Source organism: Sorex fumeus, unplaced genomic scaffold (genome assembly GCF_029834395.1).
Source record: "Sorex fumeus unplaced genomic scaffold, SorFum_2.1 ptg000002l, whole genome shotgun sequence".
Lineage (NCBI taxonomy): Eukaryota > Metazoa > Chordata > Mammalia > Eulipotyphla > Soricidae > Sorex > Sorex fumeus.
Genome location: NW_026606059.1, coordinates 66456382 through 66470254, shown reverse-complemented (window position 1 = coordinate 66470254; position 13873 = coordinate 66456382).

Genomic DNA, 13873 nt, shown 5'->3' with positions numbered 1-13873 from the left:
CAAAGCGTCCATTATTAGGAGCAATTGTCAGAGCTATATTTGATAATCCTGTAGAAGAAATGTGTCAGTTTGTGAAAAATGGCTTTCTGCAACTAATCAGACCTATAGGATCTGAGCACTGGAGGTTGGCAGCCGAGGACAATCTCAGCTCCTGTATAACAAGTCCTTCTTGAAATAACATCTAGACAGCACACCTCCAGATTCACTCTATATTTCCATACAATGAAAAGGTACATGCACATAAGAACAAGCAGCAGTTGTCACCTAAAAATGTCATAAGCATAGTTTCAGGAAAGAAGCTAGACTGTCCTGAAAAAGAGACCATTAATGCAGAATGAATCCAAACAGAAGCACTTCGCACACAGGAAAAAGCAATTGACTCTGCTGGGGATCAATCTAGTACAGCACTGATTTTCCAATGTTTAAAGCCTCAGGCTTAAATGATGAAACATTTTGGTTTGTTTCTTATATCCTATTGCTTATCTGGGTACAGTTTCAACACTTGGATTCATTTAATGACCCTACATTTTTCTTAGGATATGTCACAGAAACTTTAAGAAAGTGTTAAAATGTCCACTAAATGGGTGGTAGAAATAGGATTGCATCAGTGATTTCACTTAACAGCCTTATTAAGCTTATTAGAAGCTAATTATGAAATTTCATAGTGAGAATCATGATGTATCACAATACTAATTCATAAATTATAAATATCACCTACAGAGTTTAGATTAATTAAATTACATTTCTATCTAGTGCAAAAATCAAATGGTGAAAAGTTCAGGCGTGTCATGTTAGCATTGCTATACAAAGTTCTCTGAGATGCAGCTGCTTCCAGATAATTACTTCCCATTAATAAGGACCAATGTTTTGTAACATATGGATAATGACTAAAACGATAATAATAATAATGCCCTATTAGAGACAGTGGGGCTGAGGAAGGCATGAGAAAAAGGAGAAATGGTAGGAGTTGTATATTACTTCAGAAAATTTCCAAGACACTACTAGGAAACTATTCATGTCATTGTTGCAAAATTAGTTATACAATAATGAACAAATCAATTAGGAAAAAATTCATTATGGTGGTCATGTGGATACATATTTTTAAATATTGAATTTATTATTTTTTTCTGAAAAAGAAAAGATAACTGTTGGATTCACCATCAAACTCTCTAAAATTGACAATAGTCTGCTTTAAAATAACACATTCAGTCTAAGAAAATGGAGAGAAATTTAGTATGGATTCTTTTTAACATTACTTGGGATAAAATGGAAGCCTAAGTGAAAATAAGGGAATACAGTATGCTGTGAAGACAAAGAGAAGTATTCATTAATAGACTTATTAACTTAAAAGCTATTAACTTTTAAGTTATTAAAACTTATTAACTTAAGAACTCTTAAAAATATTCTGTCACCCGGTGATTGCAAACACTTTTGAGGAGTGCCAAAGTTGTCAGAAACAGAGTAATAGGCAGAAGAAAGTAGATGTTCTCACAGATATTACATTTTATTAGCTTAATCATATTGGATGGTATCCAAGTACGAATATTTTCTTTAAAATTTGTTAAGGTAAAAGTCATATTACCTAAAATTGCTTCCTATTTAACTCATCCTAGGATAAATATTCTGAAAAGCAATGAAATATTTTATAATTTGCAGACTTAAATCATAGTTGAATTCACTATATACATATGAAAAATGCAAATAAGTTTGAATAAAAGATAAACATGTAAGAAATCATTCCCCCTTACTTGAAAATTATATGAAAATATTTGTCTAATGTCTACTCCTTAATTTGAAATTTTATCTCCATTTATTTTGAGTGAGCTTTCTTTTAAAAATATGACGTTACTGCTTTTTTTTTCCATTTGTTATTTCCAGTTAGGTAAGCTGGTATCTTACCACTATACATATTAGCTATCACAAATTTGTTATTAGCAATCAAATATACCTAATAGTTTTGCAGATTCATTTTAAAATTAACTATATATATATAACTTGATTCTAATCGCCTCTCTATGATTATTTATTCTTAAAATCCCAATCTTCTTTAAAAATGCCGTATAATCTTCATTTCCCTTTGGGAAACTTCCTAACTTTATTTGTTCAAACTGAAATTACTGGGACTCATAACAAGTATTTATTTTATACTTTGCTTCTATGTAATCAAGAAATTCTTCTGGTTCACATTTCCCATTTCACTAATAACTACAACTGCCTTTACTCAAGCACAATATACCTCTCATATGATTTGTTGCAAAGAATTCCTAGATGGTGTGTTTTTTTTTTATATTCTTATGTAAAACTGAGAACTAAATGTGATGTTTTAAATACCCAAGTTATGTCATGCTACTCCACATAATAATACTTTGAATGGGCTCCCACTTTGATTCTAAGAGTAAGCCAAGTCAATATAGTTTTTGAAATGTTTGAAATATCTGCCTCATCCTTGTTGTTTCCCTAATTCTACCTCCAAATATCCCTTTGTGATTTTAATGTGTCAAGTAGCTGATTTACCAGGGCCTGAGTGATAGTACAATTGGTAGGGTAATTTCCCTTTCACATTGCGAAGCTCAGTTAGATTCCTGTCATCCTACATGGTCCCCCAAGCACCACCAAAAATTCATATGCCGAGGCATATATACATATATATTTGTATATATGATTTATTTCCTACAGTCTGAACCCCATCAAGTATGGTGTGGTAATTATGGAAAATGGGTAGGGAGTGTCTTATGATGTGTCCAGGAATATGTTCACTCATATGTGAGGCTCGATCCGCGCATGTGGAAAGTGGCTTGGAGCATGGCGGAAGTTGGGTAGTAGAGGTTGCCTGCCGGAGATGGGTCCTTTGGGTGGGGAGGGCTCTCATCCGCACCCCTGTGGGGTGGCCCAAGTGAAAACAGCGTGGCGCAGAGTTCAGTGGCATGGTTCTGGGAGCCTCATTTTATGCTTTTTCCCAGGAAAAGCAGCAGTAAATTCTGGAAGGTGGCCTATAAGTAGATTATCTGGTGCCGGCAGGAGGTGGTTTATGGGTGTGAACCCTGGTTCTCCGGAGACTGGGGGAAGCAGGAAGAGGGTCTCTGTTCCCAGGTCTTGTTGAGTCCAGAGTCCAAGGTCATAAAGTTCTGCATTTCCTGGGTTCCGTGGGACTTCACTCATGTGAGGCGTGGCCTGAGTGTGTGGAAAGCAGCCTGGAGAGTGGTGGAAGTTGAGTAGTGGAGGTAAAGATTACCAGAAGTAATTTCTGAGAACAGAGCTAGGAGTAACCCCTGAGCATCATTGGATGTGACCCAAAATGCAAAAAGAAAGAGAGAGAGAGAGAGAGAGAGAGAGAGAGAGAAACAGTGGAGAACAGAGAACAGTGGACAGTATTATGGTGACTTTCTTGTTTTTTATAAATGTATTAGACAACCTATTTTGCAGGACTGAGAGATTGTCCAGTGGGTAGGGTTCTTATTTTTCACATTGCCAACCAGAGTTTCAGCCCCAACAACTGCTAGGGTACCACTATCCCCACAAGGACTGATCTCTAAGCACAGAGCAAGGTGTAAGCCCTGAGCACTACAGAATGTGGCCCCCAAACCAAAATTAGCTCTGCACTGTAGCACTGTTCTCCCGTTGTTCATCGATTTGCTCGAGCAGGCACCAGTAATGTCTCATTGTGAGACTTGTTGTTACTGTTTTTGGCATATCGGATACACCATGGGAAGCTTGCCAGGCTCTGCCATGCAGGCTGGATACTCTCAGTAGCTTGCCAGGCTATCTGAGAGGTATGAAGGAATCGAATCCGGGTCGACCACATGCAAGGTAAACGTCCTACCCACTGTGCTATTGCTCTACCCAAACCAAAAATAAAAGTAAAAAACATTATAAAGAACTGGAAGCCTATGGAAGAGATTGACACTGACTCGACAAATCACATTTATGCTAGAGTACAGGTGGTTTAGAACTGTGTTGCTCAATCTTTTCCGCACTGTGGACTCTCTGAACTATTCTCCTTCCACTTGTCCCCTAGTCCTATAAGTTGGTAACCTAGACTCATGCCAAGCCTTCATTTATGCAATTATTACTAGTGGGTTTTTCTGGAGACCAAGTAATCCATATGGCCACAGATCAGTTGACAAATACTCAGTTACAGAAAAATTGGAACAAATCTTCAACACAGTTTTCTCAATATTTTAGTTTTCTTCATTGATTCTATTTCCTAAACACACCTCTCTGTCTTGTTGGAAATATAACCTCCTGGTAGTGCTGAGACCCCGATCTTTCAAAATTGTGTTCTAATGCCAAAGATTCACAAACTAACTTTGATTATATATAGATGGCATGTTTATCCCCACTCCCCTGACACTTCCAGCTCCAGGTCAACGTTTTGAAACCCTATTTTCATATTGGATAGTATTTGGGAAAGGAACTATTTGGAGATCAGTTGATCTCCAAACTTTCATCATTTGGCTCTTTGCCACATGAGGATACAAAATAACGATAAATCTGAAAACAAGGCAGGGGCACCAGATCTGGTGGCACCTTGATTTAAAAAATGAACAGCTTGAACAGACTCAGGAACTTGCATGACTTAAAGAATATTGGGACGGCACACAGGAAGTCAATATTTTTATTCAGATCAAATCTCTGATGTTTATGAACTACAGATCATTGGAATATTATTTACTTTTCAGAGACCTATAACTCCTAATAATAAAATATAAACTCAAATACTGGTTTTGGCATATCGAATACACAACGGATAGCTTGCCAGGCTCTTCCGTGCGGGCGGAATACTCTCGGTAGTTTGCCAGTCTTTCCAAGAGGAATAGAGGCTTTTGGGGCAATCTCTAATCGCCCTCGTAGGTGTTACCATATTTTCATTCATTCATTCATTCATCATCCTGTTATTCGTCGATTGCCTCGAGCAGGCCCCAGTAACGTCTCTTTCATCCTAGCCCTGAGATTATATTCAAGGCTATTTAGGAGAATGAGACCCATCATTGTTACTGGTATTTGGCATATTTGGTACGCCACGGGGAGTTTGCCAGACTCTGCCCTGTGGGCAGGCTACATTCGATAGCCTGCAAGTTTGTCCAAAGTAGGAATAAGACAATAAGATGTCATAAAAAGAGTTCTGTTAAGATGTCGTGCGGCCGCTGATGGGATTACACGGCGCCAGGGGGCCAGGTGGTGGGTGTGACCCCCGCCTACTGGAATTTGGAGGATCTGGGTGGAAGATGCTCGACTCCAATTCGAGTAGGCTTGGAGGTCTCGGCCCCGGAACCCGCGTGGCTTTGTCCCTCTGCCAGTACCTTCATGTGTGCGGAGAGTGGTCTCAGCATGGTGGTGGCTGGTCCTGGAGGTCTTCGGCTGCCGTAGCCCTGGTCGGGGTGGGGAGGAAAGCTCAACCCGCTCCCCTCCAAGGGACTCCGGGAAGGAACACCCAGGCGTGGGGGCAGAGACTGCACTGTTCTCGTCCGGTATCTGGATTTTAACCCTATCAAATATGGTACGACAATTCCGGAAAATGGGTATTTAGTGTCTTATGATGTGATGCGGGTCCCGAAAGCGTCCTGGAGTGTGGTGGCAGCTGGGTAGTGGAGGTAGTGTTGGTAGTGTCTGCCAGTGGGGTATTTATCTGGTCCCGGTAGGGGTAGGGTGGGTCTTCTGTGTGCAATCCGATCCCTGGGTGGTTGGTGGAAGCAGACAGGGCAGGGTAGGGTGGGGCTCCTGATTAGAATCCCTTTGTCACCTGTGGTTGGTGGGAGTAAGCAGAGGATCTCTGTCCCTGGTTCCACCGAGCCTGGAGACCAAGGTCTCAGAGAGTTCCGCTTATCTTGTTCTGTGGGTCTTCAGTCGTGCGTGAGTCTTGGCCGGAGCTGCCACGCGGGTCCGGAAAGCGTCCTGGAGTGTGGTGGCGGCTGGGTAGTGGAGGTAGTGTGACCTGATGGTACAAGCGTGAATGATCAAGTTCGACATCATTGGTCTGACTGAGACAAGAAGGCACGAATCTCACCATGCCGTTTTCAACACTGGAGAAGAATTGTTCCTCGGAACATGCGATAAAAGAGGTGTTGGAGGCGTCGGTGTCCTTGTCAACACAAACTTGGCCATGAGCATTGATTCATTCCAATGCCAAACAACACGAATTGGACGTTTACATTTGAATAGATGTGACTCACTGCCGGAAGTTTCTATCTTCGTTGTCTATGCACCAACATCTCATTATGATGAAAGAGAAATTGAGAAGTTCTACATGGAGCTGGAGAAATTCTATAAAGAAGACCACACCTTCTACAAGATCATTGTGGGTGATTTTAATACCAAGATAGGATGGAGAAGATCAGCTGAAGAACTTCACATCTTGACCCATGACCTAAAATGGAATGAACAGGGTGAGAGACTGTCTGAGTTCATCATGTTACCATCAAGACCATCCATGGTAACTCACAGTTCCAGAAGGCAGAATCTAAACGTTGGACATGGGAGTCTCCCGGTGGACAATTCCACAACGAAATATTCACATCATATTCAATCGACGGTTTTGCCTGACCGATGTTGCTTTTGCCCCAAAATTCCGAACGGGATCGGACCACTGTCTCCTTCATGCAAAATTCTACGTCACACAGCGGGAAGAAAGGGCTGCAAAGTTTAAAAAGAGAACTCCCAGAACAACCTCCAACTGGGAGCTCTTTGGCACTATTGCGGCAACATGGAAGATGCCATTGTTGACAGCATTGACGAGGAATACATTCGACTGGTACAGCACCTCCATGAATGTGCGAGGAACGCCAAGAGAGAGATAGCCACAAAAAAACGCCTGTCTTCGAAAACTCTTGAGCTTATTCACCAGCGTGGTTTGGCGCATGCCTCAGGCAACCACAAGCTAATGTCCAAGCTCGCAAAGCAGTGCAGAGATGCGATCAAGGAAGACCTCAAAGAGAGAAGAGCACAAGTGCTGGTAGATGCGGCAGAAGCTGGGAAAAGTATTCGTAACGCCCGCCTGTCCTTCGCCAACTACAAAACCAAGATGATTGCCCTCCGATGTCCTGATAGATCCATCACATCCTCCAGAACAGCAACGGAGAAGATTATCCATGACTTCTACTCAAATCTCTTCGATAGCCATGTCCACTTGCCGACATACCAAATTCCACAGGATGGATGTGTCGTTCCCAACGTTCTCCCTTCCGAAATCCGAGATGCCATTTCGTCCGTAAAGAAACAAACAGCACCCGGCCCAGACAAGGTCAGACCTGAACACCTGAAGTACCTGCCGTCAGTACTCATCAATACACTGGCTAGGCTTTTCACACGCTACCTGTCTGAATGCAAGGTTCTGTCCCAATGGAAAACCAGCAGGACCGTACTACTATTCAAGAAGGGAGACATCCATGACATTGGCAACTATCACCCAATCTGCCTATTGTTGTCATCTACAAGTTGTTCACTCGAGTCATCCTAAATAGGATTGGCAGAACACTAGATGAAGGACAATCATGCGAGCAAGTCAGGTTCCACAAAGGATTCAGCACCATCAACCATATCCACATGATAACCAAGCTCATTGAAGTTTCTTGGAAGTTCAAGATGCCGCTCTGTCTAACGTTCATTGATTTAAAGAAGGCCTTTGATTCTGTTGAGTCGAAAGTGGTCATTGAAGCCCTAGCCAATCAAGGCATTCAAGCCCAATACATCAAGATCCTCCATGAGCTGTATTGCGGATTCACTACCAGGATCTCACCATTCTACAAAGAAGTAATCATTGATGTCAAGAGAGGGGTTCGGCAGGGTGATACCATTTCACCGAAACTCTTCAGTGCCACTCTCGAGAACATCATGCGACGACTGGAATAGGAAGGAATGGGAGTAAAGATAGATGTTCGGCAACTACACCACCTCCGCTTTGCTGATGACATTGTTTTAATAACACCAAACATCAGCCAAGCTGCACAAATGCTGGCCGACATTGACCGTGAGTGTGGAAAGGTAGGACTACAGCTGAATCTTACGAAGACAATGTTTATGAGAAACAGCCTCGTTCCTGATGCCGCATTCGCTCTCAATGGAACGACCATCTCCGAATACAACAGCTATGTGTACCTAGGTCGAGAGGTCAACATGACAAATGACCTGGCACCCGAGCTGCGCAGGAGGAAGAGAGCAGCTTGGAATGCCTTCAAGAACGTCAAAGAAATAGCTAAGAGGATGAAGAACCTCCGGCTCCGGGCACATCTCTTTGATTCCACCGTTCTTCCTGCATTAACATATGTCTCAGAGATCTGGGCCTACATAAATAGGATGAGAATGCTATTCGGGTCTCCCAAAGAGGCATTGAAAGAGCTATGCTTGGAATATCACGTTTCACTCAAATGAGGGAAAGAATCCGGAGTTCCGACAACCATCGACGATCAAGAATCAGGAATGCTGTCTCATTTGCCAAGGTGTTAAAAATCAGGTGGGTTGGTCACGTAATGAGATTTAAAGACGACCGCTGGACTAGAGCTGTTACCGACTGGATCCCACGGGATGTCAAAAGACCGCGTGGCCGCCCACCTACCAGATGGTCAGACTTTTTCATCAAGATCATGAACGATTGGTTTGAGGCTCTTCATGTTCCCAGAGCGAACAGATGCCATTGGGCTACAGTAGCACGCGACAGGAAAAATGGAGACGTTACTGGTGCCCGCTCAAGCAAATCGACGACTAACGGGAAGTTAAGTGATTAAGTGATTAAACTCAAATAGTGCTTTCTTTTGAATATAAGTTCATGTAAAAAATGAGCCAATATATGTAAAGTGTTTACGAAGTTAGGAATGGTGCAATTAGCTATGATTAGAAAATGAAAGAAAATAGGCACAACTAATCACTTGATCACTTGACTTCTCGTTACTCATCGATTTGCTTGAGCGGGTACCAGTAACATCTCCATTTGTCCCTGTCACTTGCTAGTGCAGCCCAATGGTATCTGTTCGTTCTAGGAACACCAAGAGCCTCAAACCAATCGTTCAGGATCTTGACAAAGAAGTCTGACCATATTGTAGGTGGAACGTCATGCAGTCTTTTGACATCCCATGAAATCCAGTCGGTAACGACTCTAGTCCAGTGGTCGTCTCCAAATCTCATTACGTGTCCAGCCCGTCTAATTTTGGATGCCTTGGCAAACGAAAGAGCGTCCCTGACTCTTGATTGTTGACAGAGGTCGGAAATAGGATTCTTCCTCTCATTTGATTAAAAAGTGATACTCCAAGCATAGCTCTTTCGATTCATTTTTGGGAGACCCCAATAGCGTACTCATCCTGTTTTCATAGGCCCCAGGTCTCTGAGGCGTATGTTAATGCGGAAGAACAGTGGAATTGAAGAGATGTGCCCAGAGCCAGAGGTTCTTCTTCCTCTTAGCTATTTATTCGATGCTCTTGAAGGTGTTCTAAGCTTCTCTTTTCCTCCTGAGCAACTCAGGTGCCAGGTCATTCGTCATGTTGACTTCTTGACCTAGGTGCACATAAATGTTGCATTCGAAGATGGTCTTTCCATTGAGAGTGAATGGAACATCAGGAACGAGACTGTTTCTCATAAACATTGTCTTCGTGAGATTCAGCTGTAGTCCAACCTTTCCACACTCATGGTGGAAGTTGGCCAGCATTTATGCTGCTTGGCTAAAGTTTGGTGTTATTAGAACGGTGTCATCAGCAAAGCGAAGGTGGTGTAATTGCCAACTGTCTATCTTCACTCTCATTACTCCCCATTCCAGTCTTCACATGATGTTCTCAAGGGTGACATTGAAGAGTCTTGGTGAAATGGTATCACCCTGCTGAACCCCTCTCTTGACATCTGATGATCACTTCTTTGTAGAATGGTGAGATACTGGTAGTGATTCCATAATACAGCTCATGGAGGATCCTGATGTATTGAGTTTGAATGCCCTGATTGGCTTTGATGACCACTTCCATCTCAGCAGAATCAAAGACCTTCTTTGAATCAATGAACGTTAGACAAAGCGGCGTCTAGAACTCCCAAGAAAACTCAATGAGCTTGGTTATCGTGTGGATATGGTCGATTGTGCTTAATCCTTTGTGGAATCTGGCTTGCTCACATGGTTGTCCTTCATCTATTGTTCTGGCAATCCTATTCAGGATGACTTAAGTGAACAGCTTGTAGACGACAGACAACAGGCAGATCAGGTGATAGTTGCCAATGTCGTGGATGTCTTCCTTCTTGTACTGTCCTGCTGGTTTTCCATTGGGACAGAACCTTGTATTCAGACACGTAGTGTGTGAAGAGCCAAGACAGTGTATTGATGAGTACAGATGGGAGGTTCTTCATGTGTTCAGGTCTGACCTTGTCTGGGACAGGTGCTGTTTGTTTCTTTACTGATGAAATGGCGTATCGAATTTTAGAAGGGAGAATGTTGGGAACGACATATCCATCCTGTGGAATTTGGTATGTGGGCAGATGGACGTGGCTTTGAAGAAATATGAGTAGAAGTCATGGATAATCTTCTCCATTGCCCTTCTGGAAGATGTAGTAGATCCATCAGGATGTTGGAGGGCAGTCATCTTGGTCTTATAGTTGGCAAAGGACAGGCAGGTGTTGTGAATGCTTTTCCTGTCTTCTGCTGTATCTACAAGCACTGTTGCTCTTCTCTCTTTAAGATCTTCCTTTATCACTTCTCTGCACTGCTTTTCAAGCTCAGACATTTGACTGCTGTTGCCTGAAGCATGCTCCAAGCCACGTTGGCGAATAAGCTTAAGAGTTTTCGAAGACAGGCGTCTTTTTGTGGCTCTCTCTCTCTTGGTATTCCTTGCACAATCATGGAGGTGCTGAACCAGTCGATTGTACTCCTCGTCAGTGTTGTCAATGATGGCATCTTCCCCTGTTGCAGCAATAGTGCCAAAGATCTCCTACTTGATGGTCGTTCTGGCAGTTCTCTTCTTAAACTTTGCAGCCCTTTCTCCAAGCTCTCTGAAGTAGAATTTTGCACAAAGGAGACAGTGGTCAGTTCCCGTTTGGAATTTTGGGACAACAGCGACATTGGTCAGACAAAACCGTCAATTGAATATGATATGGTCAATTTCATTGTGGAACCATCCACCGGGAGACTCTCATGTCCAAAGTTTAGATTCAGCCTTCTGGAACTATGAGTTACCATGAATGATCTTGGTCAACATGATGAACTCAGACAGTCTCTCATCCTGTTCATTCCATTCTAGGCCATGGGTTCCCATGTGGAGTTCTTCGGTTGATCTTCTCCGTCCTATCTTAGCATTAAAATCATCAACAATGATCTTGTAGAAGGTGTGGTCTTCTTTATAAAACTTCTCCAGTTGCATTTAGAACTCTCAATTTCTCCTTCATCATAATTGGATTTTGGTGCATAGACAACGAAGATAGAAACTGCCAGTAGTGAGCCACATCTATTCAAGTGTAATCATCCAATTCGGGTTGTTAGGTATTCAAATGAATCAATGCTCATGGCCAAGTTCATTTGACAAGGACATCCAGAGATACAACGCATCTTTTGTCACATGTTCCAAGGAACAGTTCTTTGCCATTGTCGAAAATGGCATGATGTGATTGATGCCTTCTTATCTAGGTCAGACCAATATTAGTGGTGGTCTGACCGAACCACCACTTATATTAGCAATATATATTTGAACAAAAGTTATTTTGCCCCTTAGTGTGTTTGAGTGATTTTGCCCCCTAGTGTGTCCTATTCAAAATTCGGAATACAAGTTGGAGAAACACTGATAACATTTATAAGAGAAAGTTCGAACATAGTATATCTCTAATATATAAACATAAGTATCCTTAGGTCTTACATAGCTATAGTTCTGACACAAATCATTGTGATTTTTTCCTATTTTTTAACACTTAACAACATATAGTACTGACATATTTACTGTACTGATAGTAATAAAATTCCTGTAAAAATCTTCATTTTTTTATATTATTCTTATAAGAGAACTACTGGAGAAAAGCAGTTCTGAGCATCTGCCCTCCCTTCTTCACTTCTCATGCTGCGCTGGTCTCATCCCAAACTCAGGTCAGTTCATCGGCTGGTTCTTGAACCTGGGACTTGCATCTCTCCCTTCAAGACCCCAGGCATCCCCCCAGACGCATGGAGAAAAGCAGTTCTGAGCATCTGCCCTCCCCTCTACACTCCTCCCGCTGTGCTGCTCTCGTCCCAAACCTAGGTTTCCGTAGGGGCGTGGCCTCTTCACAAGTGGGTGTGGCTTCTGTAGAAGTGGGAGTGGCCAATTTTTCGGTGGCCCAGATAGTTTTCCCATACTAAAGAACCTAGTCCTCAAAGAATCTAGTCCCCAACCTACACAGCAATATGAAGAAACAACGCAAATCCCCACCACAAGGGGAGGACAACAAAAACAATCTAGAAGATTCTGTCGATACTGCTCACCTAAGGGACCTCTCTGACATAGAATTCAGATACAAAGTCATGAAGAGGTTCAATCAACTCAATGAAACACTCAGACAGACATCTTATAAGAGAACTACCTGGAAACTCTAAAATTAACATGAATGTTTGTGCAAAGGAAAAAAAATTACTTAAGTATGAGCCAGAGGTACAGTAGAGCAGGTAGGGTGTTTGCTTGTACTCGGCCGACCTGATTCAATCCCCGCCATCCCATATGGTCCCCCAAGCACCACCAGGAGTAATTTCTGAGTGCAAAGTCAGGAGTAACCCCTGAGTTTCCCTGGGTGTCACCCAAAAAGCAAAATAAATAAATATAAATAAAAATTATTTTAATGAACACATGAAGAGCTATCACAATGTTATGGAGTCACCATCAAAAGACCAGCAGAGACCAAAATATAGAATTTGGAGATGACCAAAATATAGAATTTGGAGATGTCTGTACTGACACCAGCTGGCAGGTTTTTCTGCTAGGCAAGAGCAGCAGCCTCACAGCAGAAGCACTGGCCTTTTACTAGTAAAATCTCATTCTGTGTGCTTTGAGCACTTTTCTAAGTACCTTCAAAGCTTATTTTGCCCGCCAGGTTCCACATCTGGGGGCCCAGTAAGTGGCACCATGTAAATTCGTTCAAGCATAGCAAAGAGAGCATTGTTACAGAAGTGAGAAAAAAAGTAGTTATAGCAAGAGCACATGAAACAAAATATCAGTCATCTTTAACCATATCTCTTTAGGATCCTATACCATTGTTCATGTTTGCAAGCCGTGATTGGATTTCGGGTCCTTGCAGAAAGGTCAGTGGGCTTAAGGAATTGCATAGTTAAATTAGCCTAAAAAAACGAAACTCAATTTCTTGTTCCTCCCTTTCAATTTCCATTTTATAGCAATAATGACTAAACTCAGAATCCATGGAACTAGATTGCTTTTTTTTTGGTTTGGCTGGAAGGATAGTACATAGGTAAATTACTTGCGTTGCATGTGCCCAACCTGGGTTTGATCCCTACACCATATATGATCCCCTGAGTCCTAAACTCAAAAATATGCATTGAAAACAGATGTGTGTGGGTCAAAATAAAAGGAAAAATAAATGCTCAAATACATAACTTTATGTAACGTCTCCATTGGAGACTTTGTTGTTACTGTGTCTGGCATATCGAATACTCTCGGTAGCTTGCCGGGCTCTCCGAGAGGGGCGGAGGAATCGAACTCGGGTCGGCCATGTTGGCCGCTTGTAAGGTGAACACCCTACCGCTGTGCTATCGCTCCAGCCCACAAAAGTAAGTCCCAACACAAAGGAAGAGGGGGATTGGTAATTAGTGCACTGTCAGAATTGGTATTAGGTGATTGAGGTAACTCAAAAACCCTTGATTTGGCAGAACTCTAAGTACATTATAATAAGATACTAAAAGGAGCTGCAATACCAAGAATATCTGGTTTCATAAAGCTCTACTATT